The 10585-nt window shown below is 31.0% G+C and overlaps 1 long non-coding RNA gene and 1 pseudogene across 2 annotated transcripts; one reads left to right on the forward strand and one right to left on the reverse strand.

Annotated features, from left to right (window-relative positions):
- Positions 1 to 2309: 2309 nt before the first annotated feature.
- Positions 2310 to 5492, reverse strand: LOC146936791 (uncharacterized). The gene is made up of 5 exons (XR_015030723.1): positions 4910 to 5492; positions 4775 to 4825; positions 4610 to 4644; positions 3783 to 3843; positions 2310 to 2469 (listed from the first exon to the last, which is right to left on the reverse strand). It is a non-coding gene; the product is annotated as an uncharacterized LOC146936791 (long non-coding RNA).
- Positions 5493 to 7957: 2465 nt separating this feature from the next.
- On the forward strand, positions 7958 to 9063 carry LOC146936792 (ethylene-responsive transcription factor 1B pseudogene; annotated as a pseudogene). Its single transcript, XR_015030724.1, has 2 exons — positions 7958 to 8071; positions 8401 to 9063. The product of XR_015030724.1 is annotated as an ethylene-responsive transcription factor 1B pseudogene (transcript).
- Positions 9064 to 10585: the final 1522 nt, after the last annotated feature.

Here is a 10585-nt window from a genome sequence, read left to right on the forward strand (position 1 = left end):
ACTTGACCAGTAGCTGTTTTGGTGTTATAATATCGCTTCCACTAATACATTATGATTGAAATGAATGAATAGCATATCATGAACAAACCAACAATGAATTAATACAGCAGTTGATATCAACAATTGAAAAGAATACACAAGGTCAAGTAATACAAGGCACAATTAACTTTTAATTTGACGTTATGCTTTTTGTTTCATTTTACGTTATACCTCCTTCACACATTCTTTACATGTTTATTATGGATTATGGATGGATGGATTCATTTCTATCACAACCTTTGAACTGCTTTTTTTTTTTATTCCGTAACTCATTTTTTAATTATGACCATACACTCACTCATTATATATACAACCACTAATATGATCTCAATATTTTTAGTTTCTACATTGAAAACATTGTGTATAAATATGTGATTTTGTGCATCATATTTTGGGTTTTGTTCATCATCACTTTCAAGTAACAATTGGATAGTTTATCTTCAATTTTGTATTGTTGTTTTTCCACTCACTTTTACCTTCATCTTTTGATTATCAAAGTCTAAAACAAGAGTGTTCTATTTGTGGATTGAAGTTTGCAATAGGACAAGCTTTAGGTGGCTACATGAGGAGACATAGAGCTTCAAATATGAAAGGAAATAACAATATTCACAATTCTAATAGTACTATGTGGTGGTAGTAGTCTTGATTCGCTGCAAAAGATGAAAGCTAGAAACCAGTGAGTTTTGGTGTTGGATTTGGATTTGAATCCATTTTTCAATATTTCTTGGTATTAATTATATGACGATTTATTCATTAGTGTAGGTACAATTTTTCTCTTATCTCTTGATTATTAACTGGTTTCTATGATATGATAATTGATAGGGAGTCAAGTTACTCTTAGATTGATCAAATAGTTAAGCTTCAAATGTTTATTAGTCTATTTTTCGAACTTTCTTTTATATATTTTTTTATTCCTTAATGTTTATGTGGATTTTTGATTTTTTTTTGTGAATTAGGATAAATGATGCTTCTATTTTTTATTTTGTTGCATCATTGATGGTGAGGAAGAAGCTTATTAAAAATGGTTGTTTATTGTCACTTTCTCCATGAAACTATTGGATGATTCCTCTTCAATTTGGTGTTATAGTTTTTCTTCTCTTTTTTACTCTTTATTTTTTGGCTATTAATTAATACAAATTGGTAATATAAATAAGGGGTATATTTATAAATAATACTGTTTTTTTATAAAGGTGAAGACAAGTGTCTACCATTTTTTCGTATAAAAATAATAATAAACATATTACTCCAAGTATAATGATAGAGATAAACATTGTGTATGTGTAATTAAGATAAAGATAGATAAAATTGAGATGAATAAAGAATAGTGCCTCTAAAAACAATATATAGAGAAGGTTAAAGGATATGATCCAAGTTACACATCTATCTCTCTATCTTCTATATATTTATATATCTTTGAATTTGTACATCTAAAAAAAATTACACTATTAATTAACAACTTGACTTTCCAATTATCTTTGAAGAATTAAAGAATTAATTAATTATCAAATTGAATAGTTTCCTCCACTATTGAAAAAAAAGAAACTTCCCATTCTGCATGTCACACAAAATGAAAGGAGAAAACAAAGACTTACTTGACAGTTAGTACTATATACCTCAAAGAAAAATATGTATGCTACAATTATTAAATAATTAAATCCATATGTCCACATAAAATAAATAAAAAAACGTATACACTAATCAAATTGTTAGAAAATTTAGGAAAAGTCAGTCCTAACATGATAAGAAGATTAAAATGATTATGATATCCAAAAAAAGTTCCATTCATTAGATTGGAAACTCTAAAAATGAACGTTTTAATTTTTTCAATAAAATATTTCCCCAACTTATCTTATATATGCATGATTGCCCAACTCTACTACCATGATCATTTATGCTTTTCTGCTTTGTTAAGGTGATGTGGTTCTCCTTTTACTTTCCTTTCCTTATTTTTTGTGTTTGGGTATACATTTTCGGTCCATAAATTGGTTTTTTTTTTTAAGGAAGGTCCGTAAATTGGTTGATATGTTTTCTCAAAAAGAAGTTCATATATCCCACACATATAGCATATAAGATTATATATAGAGAACACATTATTTTCTTAGACTAATACAGTTTTATTTTCATATTTTATCCATAACAACAGAGAGAGGTGTGATCACTAAGATGGACTTTCAAGGTTTGATACTTACTATTAAAATTTCCTTTTAGGATTTACACATATGCAATTTGTATGACCCGTGCGGCAGCACGGGTGCAAGGACTAGTATTTGTAAAGTTTAATGTAAAACAAAGAAAACACTCTGGTCTTTCAATAAAAGAAAATTCACAATATCAAAGCTGGAAACCTCCCATCTAAACATATAATTGATCTTTATCTTTTTGTTCTTCAAGAATTTGAACTCCAAATTAAGACATCACCAACTGTTGAACCTGTCAAAAGTTTCAAAAACAAAATAAACTTTACAAATTAAATGGACAAACATGAAATGCTTATACGACTGAATCCTAATTTCAAAATACAATTAAAAGAATTGTATCAAAAAAATGTTTGTAGTTTTCTATATCTTAAGTTCTTCAACAATGTGATGGATAGTTCAAGGTCCACATAGTTCAAGGTCCACATTTAGATGCACATATAACTATTTCCTTTGCACATTCATTATTCAAAATACACAATCATGATAATAACTTATAATTAAAAGAATTGTATCCAAAAAAATGTTTGTAGTTTTCTATATCTTAAGTTCTTCAACAATGTGATGGATAGTTCAAGGTCCACATTTAGATGCACATTCACTATTTATAATATAACTATTTCCTTTGCCACAAATATGGATATCCTTGAAAAAGTGGGAACTATAAATCAAGAAACCAATATTCTTTTGCAAAACCAAAAATGACGTATGTTTATGTATTGATTGGTTGAAGGCACAGTGAAAGCCTAGAGTTGATACAAAAATGTGTATTTGTTATGAGAAACCATAAAAACGACATAGCTATTCTATGAGCTGTATAGATTTGACAAACAAATTACCAAAAAGACGCAACGAAAACTAAAATAGTTTTTAGTAATAATTATTGTTCTATCAATCACACAGCTATAAAACTAAATGAAATAAACAATAATCTAAACAAAAATAATATCACTGTAATCATGAATCATTAACTGGATAGTTAAGAGAATGCAAACGAAAAATGACTAAGTGAAATTCCATCAAATAATATCCACATATAGAAATGATTCATAATGTTGAGACAATCATCATGAATATAAAACTTTGGTGGATATATGTTTTAATTTCAAAGGGATAGTGTGGGAAATTTGATATGCTTTCAAACTGAAAAAGTGGAAATTTCAAAATGAATGAGTGAAAAAATAACTCTAATTAGCAAGTGGAAGAGTGATAATCACTGCCCATTATAAGAAATGAAGTACAATATAAATATGAGACTGAAATGTTGTTAGTAGTTTAGAGAGATTAGTTACTTAGTTAATTATTTTATATAGTTGGTTAAGTCCCGTATTCATTTCTCATTCATCTTTTAAAGAATTTATCACTCAATTTCTCTAAATTTTTAGAATCATAATATTTTGACTTTGGCTATAATAAATGATAACTATAATATACAAATCCACAAAGGAAACAGGGAACAGCGGAAAACAATGCACTAACCATATTCATATGATCATGCTAAAAATCTAATTTCATGACACCATCAAAACAAAATAGAGAACAATCTACCTCATTTCATCATTGACTTCAAATCTTGATTGTACGAACCATATTCATTATACTTTCTCTCCTAAGAAACCAAAAAACAGACAGCTCAATCAATCAATAGACAGCCATAATGAAAGTAACAATGTTTTTCTACCAAATTCAAAACAACTTAAAATCGAATGGAGTTTCTATATTTTAGCAAGTCACGAAAATTGACAAATGAAACTCACAATAGACTTGATATGTGGCAATCATAAATGGGACAATGCACTAACTTATGTAATCAAGTTTCAAAGGGATTTGGAACTTAGATCATTAATGAAACATAGACTTACCTCAAAAAAACATTATTAGTAACTTAAAAACAATCTTATACAATATTCTATATTAAGAATACTAATTATCTTACCTTCAAATGACTAAACCCATTGGTTCCGTAAAGGTTTTCTTTCAAACTTTATCTAAATTGTTTAATGCTAACCAAAAGTTGTCAAAAATTCTAAATGAGTGTATATTATTAAGACTCTCTTCAGTTCAAATGCATTTAGTCACACTCACCCTAAAGAATAAAGATTATGAATGACTAAAACAAAATTTAGAAAACATCACAAATTTTTGTAGCACCAAAGAATTTAGAAACAACATATATGATTCAAAATCAAATCAATAATATATACATGAATTTCATCTTTGGTTACAAAACAAAAAACGTTTCTCAACGTATGAATCTAAGTAACTAAAAGCAAAACCTCCATTAAACATGTTCAAAGCAAATAAACTTTTGAATAATTGGCATACCAATTGAAACCATCAAAACAAAATGAAGAAACAGGGTAGAAAGCAAATACCTCTTTTTTCTCTGGTACAAAAAGTGACAATAAATCTGCAAAATGAAATGAAGAAACGGGATTATCGTTCAATTGAACCAAACAGTATCAGAAGCAGAAAATATTAAACGAAGATTTGAATTAAAAATTAACTCATAAACCCTAATTTCTATGAACACAAATTACCTTCTCATGAGATGATTGATGTTGAACGACGGCGATTCGTGTCTGCCTGAACTAAAGCAGAAGAAGAAAAAAAATTGAAAATAGGGTTTTGAAAAATTATAACAAAACTAAACATTACATTTCAAAGAACCTTACCAAAAAGTTCAAAACCCGGCGGAGGAAGAGATACTTGAAGCGAGAGAGAAGAATGGAGGTGAGTTTTGTGAGAATTTTGAGAGAGAGATAGAAGGGTGAGAAAGAGAGAGTGAATTGAATTTGAATTTGAATTTGAATTGTTGTAAAGCCATTTTAGCTGCTGCTACTTCAGAAGAGAGAGTGGTTGATGTTGAATCGTTTTCACGTATGAGGGTTGGGAGAAAACCTTTTGAACGTGAAAGAAGGGAAAGCTTCCCCAATTGGTATTTTGCATTTATTGTTTTTGAGAAAAGTTACAAAAGAGATGGGTTTGGAGTGTTGGGCTTTCTTTCATATGGGCCATATTTTGAATTTGTTTTTGTTTTTTTCTTAATAGTACACCCGAAAATGATGTTTGTTGGAGGGAAATCAACACTTTCAAATTTTTATGGTCTAAAATGAATTTTGATGAATTATTTATTGTGAAAATGTGAGAATTGTTATGGTTTTGTGGTCCCTATTACTAAATATGATGATAAATTGTACTTACAAAATTTGATGATTTGGCATTGGATGCTTAGAATTTTGACACATTGGATTGGAGGTCTAAAACATGCTTCACATTTGTATATTATTAAGATAACAACTATGGTGGCGCTATAACGTGCACATCGGAATTTGAACAAATCACTGTTGTTTTACGCGATATGCGATTGACAAAATTGGAATCATATCCATGTATGTAATGTATTGCATTTTGTCGTTCGCAGGAGGTTATGTTCATCGCGTTAGTGATTTGACGTTCGGAGTGGATTTGAAGCAGATAAGTTTGATGGGAATACTGCAGGCACGATTTTTCGCCCTATGAAGTTAGAATTTCGTTGAACATGATAAAAAATGTCTGTATAATACTGATCATTCTTTATTTATTTCATTGGATGTCAGAGAATTGCGGTAGCATATTTGATTACAACAGGCAATATCAGAGTCTTTTTGATGAGAAAATGAAAGAGATTGAGCCTCTGCAGCAGGCACCAGGAAAGCCCAGCAATTTAAATAATGCTGGTCGGGGCGGTATCTGCTCATCTGATGACGAACTTAACAATTTCGTATGTTATGAATCTCTTAGTTTCTTTTTAATCCAAAGCCCTCACTTTACCTGTGTTTTATTTATTCGAACATGTATTCTTCATTCACTCACCACTGATATGCTTTTATGGATACATTGAGTGAAAAGAAAAACACCTTGAAAACACCTAATACAACATAGTAGTTTGTGACTACCCCTTTTTGGACAGGTGTGCTTCCATACAAGCAATAGAGACCGACTCTTCTACAAAAACTAAGGAATTGATCTCATATTGGATACTTCTTTCCTTAATTTACCTCTTTGAATATGCTTTTATGAACCTTCTTCTATGGTAGTTTTTTTGTCTTCCCTCAAATATGGAAAGAACCTTGGTATTACCACGGACACCGTGAATTTGGTGAAATCACGGAAACTGGTTTTGTTGAATCTTGATAGTTTAGCATTTGCCAAAATTACAATGACGTACCTGGATTCTCCCAAATTCATCGGCAATTCAAATATGTATTAAGAAATTAAGAATGACCAAGTTCATTTTTTCACCAAGAATGAGTACCTGATTTGAACTTGAGATTAATCAATGCACTTTTAATGTGCCAAATTTTTAATTGAGATTATTAGGGCATGAACTTCCTTCTGGAATGTCTTTTTCCCCATAAGAAAAGAAATGTTGCAAATGGCACCTTTTTTGTGTTATTTTAAAACCAATATTAAGGTAGTTTTTAACTATTTCATTACCATATCTGACATCAGGTTTCAGCTCTGGCCGTACATTAAGCTAATGATCATCTTATGGCTCATCATACCGGATTTTGGACGAACTTCTTATGTTTATAACAACCTTATTCGCTCCATGAAATGACAAATAGTCACATGGAGGTTAAATAGCAACTGGAGAGATTGTTTTGCTGAGAAAGATAACTTTTTACTGCATGCAGAGAGATATATGAAAGAGAATGGAACTGAAACCTTACAGAAACTCATTGGTAGCAAGGTAATTACAGCTAAAAATGTCAAAATACTATAACTTAAGAAGAATTATATAGGGAAGCATGTATGTGTTTATGATAACTCTATATCTGCATTGGCAATTGAAAATTTTAGCTAATTCTTTTTTTTTTTTTTTTAATATTGAAGAACACAATGTGTATGCCTGATGTAGAAGCGACAAAGGAAACGATAGGTACTAATAGTAAAGAAATATTAAAGGTAAAGTTTTTGGTGTTAAGTCAATTGTGACATTAATAATTTTTGTTACAAGTTCTTGTATGAGTAGATTCTACCTGTCTTAGTCTCATGGTGACATTTAGAGTGCTTAATGAGGGAGCTTAATCCTGTGCAGAAAAATGGAGAAAGACTCCAAGTAAAATACAAAGACATCAAAGATTTGGAGGCTATTGTGAAAAAAGATTTTCCTGCAACCAAGCAAGTAAGGATTCATTCATATTCACTGCAAGTAGAAATCTCCCAAGGACAAATAATTTTTAGACTTGATTTCAGTCACAATATGTCAGATGATTTACTTGAAATATGTGTTTCTTTGTTGGCCAAGGTGAAAGAGTTGGACCTCTTTCATAAATTACAATTTCTACCTGCATACATAGCAGAAATTCTTTGAGGAAATTTTATTTGAATAATTACAATCTTTTTCGAGAAATTAGAAGGATTCATCACGTGTAGGAGCATTCCCTCATAAGGCTGCACATCCTTGAAAGATTTAGACCTCACACTTCTTGCTGCATATACACCAGAGATTTTAACTTCTTCAGATTCAGTGGAATCTGTAAGGATTCTTAATGACACAAATGCTCCAAGCCTAAGTGAAGAGGCTATGCAAGCTTTGCAAATAGTGTAAGACTTCATCTTCATTGATGCTTCAGTTCTATTGCAACCTGCTTAGGTTACCTCTCTAATTTTTCTGCAGATGATGATTACATATCAGGAGAAATGTGAACACTGATACAAGAGCCTTAATGGAGTTCAAAGCTAGAGTAAGGAATAAAATGAATCAAGTATGATAATTGATTCTGAATTGCTGCAAGCCGATTAATCACCATATGATCAGCTTCCGACGTACATAGCATAATAAAGTATTTGTAAGCTTTCTTTCAACAATTTACTTTATTTATCTGCAAAGCTAAATCCAAGATACTTGCACAACGACTTCTATGTTTCATAATAATTATTTGACAATAAAAATGAGTTTTGTGAGTGTAAATAAGAATATTTGACTTTATAATTTGAAGTGCTTGATCCGATTGTTGTTTTATTACTTTATAATTTGAAGTACTTGATCCGATTATTGTTTCTTGCTTCATTGTCAAAAATTCAGATGGTTAGGTGTTTGATTACATTGCTAAATATGCAATATTGTTTGTGTGGTTTTCTTTCCTTTGATATGATTGATTTCTCATCTAGATCGCAGACAACAATTACCGAAAATGAGCCAAAACAATTGATGTTGAAGTCATCATCATCTGAAGCAAAGGAAGTGTTGCAAAATAATAATTAGATGAATCAAAAGTCTTCATATATAGATGTGAGAAAAAGACATAGGGGAAAATATGCAGCAGAGATCAGAGACACAACAAGAAGAGGAAGAAGAGTTTGGCTTGGAACATTTGATAGTGTTGAGGATGTTGCTTTGGCTTACGATCAAGCTGCATTTTCAATGAGAGGTAATAATGTTGTGCTCAATTTTTCTGTTCAAAGGGTCAAAGGATCTTTGCAAGAGATTCAATATGATTGCAGAGGGGTTTTCACCTGAACTTGCACTCAAGGAGAGACACTGTGAACAAAGAAAGATGTTATCCAAAGGTGTAAATAATAAAGCAGGGAAACAAGATCAATCAGAGGGATCAAGTGTCTTGGTGTTAGAAGACTTGGGAGTTGAATATCTTGAGCAACTTCTAACAATATCTGATAATCAAAGTACAAGCAGCAGCAACTTTCGATCAAGTTGTATGTAATTTTTATTACTTCTTTTTAATTGATTCAGTAATTCTTTTTACTTGAACTAATATTATTACTTATGAATTTGTCAAAAAAAATATTATTACTTATGAAGAACTATCCATTGTAATTTGTATTTAGGGATTAAAATAGGTGAGATTCCTTCCAAAAAAAAAAGGGGTGAGATTGCTTGACAAAGCCTATAGATCAGCATATCAGGATACTACTCTCTACGATAGTGTATTTTCAGTTAGATTTTCAAGTTGGATAGTGTATTTTCAGTCTTCTACTCTACGATAGTATACAAACACCTGATTTTTTAGTCCATTAATCTGTTAATCCAACAAGATAATAGTTGTAAACATGTCTTTTGTTCAGAATTCAATTAAATTACTTGACAAACCTCACCCACAATTCAAACTCAAAATTCAAACAATATAGATAATAAAAAAAATATGGTTGACAGGAGGAATGCTGAGAAATCTTCGGGTGGTGAATGGTCTGACTTCGTCATAGACCGCGACTTACAAGAGGGTGACAACTTGATCTTTGATTTGGAAGATCCACCAACCAAAATGTATGTCAGACACATCCGCGGCCAGTAAACAACGAAAGGTAGTGGTTACTTTTGGAATTGAAGACGATGAGGCCATTTTGGATATTTAACTTTGTAATCCATCAAACACAACTACTTTAGAATCTATGTTGTATAACTTCTGTTTTGGTTTCGTTTATGGTAGACCTATCTAGGATTTGATATGTTATGGATCATGGTTTTTTATATTGATATGCATGTAATATCTATATTTAGAATCAGTTTACTTTTAAGTGTATTAACAAATATGTATTTGCCAACAAAATTATCCGAAAAAAAGCAATCCACCCCGTGCGAAGCACGGGTTTGTAACTAGTTGTTTAATAGAAATTTTTTGAAGGAGTTTTAATTAAGTGCATCAATGAAAATGAGGCTTACCTAGATATTTCTAGGGTGCATAGCGGGTCATGTGGTTCTCATCAAGCAGGTCATAAAATGAAATGGTTAATATTTCGTCAATGGTTGTATTGGCCATCCATGATGAAAGATTGCATTGAGTTTGCAAAAGGGTGCCAAGAGTGCTAGAAACATCCAGAAATTCAACGTGTACCTGCAACTGAATTACATTCCATTATAAAACCTTGGGCATTTAGAGGTTGAACTCTAGATAAAACTAGAACATCGACCCATGCGACGCATGGATCTAACCAACGAAGAAAAGCGACGAATAAGTTATATTGTCTAATTGGGTTGTAATTTATGCAAACACGTTCTTAATTAGTATGATGTATTACATAATTAGTATTAAGTTGACATCGTTAGAGTATGACATCATTACAGTACAAATAAGAGACATGAACAATTTATGCAAACACGTTCTTCGATTTACATGGACAATTTACAAAACAAATTTTTACTACATTAGAATATATAACTATCTTTGATTTTTATAAACTCTAAATGGGAATGAAGATAGTGGAGGTCAGATGTTTGAGACATGCTAACCTCTAAGGCTTACTTAAAATAAATGGTTTCAAACATATACATTCAATCATAGTCAGGTGTGCTTTACCATATGACCAACTAACTTACATTAAAAAAGGATAACTAATGATAGAAAAGT

Source organism: Medicago sativa, chromosome 3 (assembly GCF_051527215.1).
Source record: "Medicago sativa cultivar Bolivia chromosome 3, Bolivia_mono, whole genome shotgun sequence".
NCBI lineage: Eukaryota > Viridiplantae > Streptophyta > Magnoliopsida > Fabales > Fabaceae > Medicago > Medicago sativa.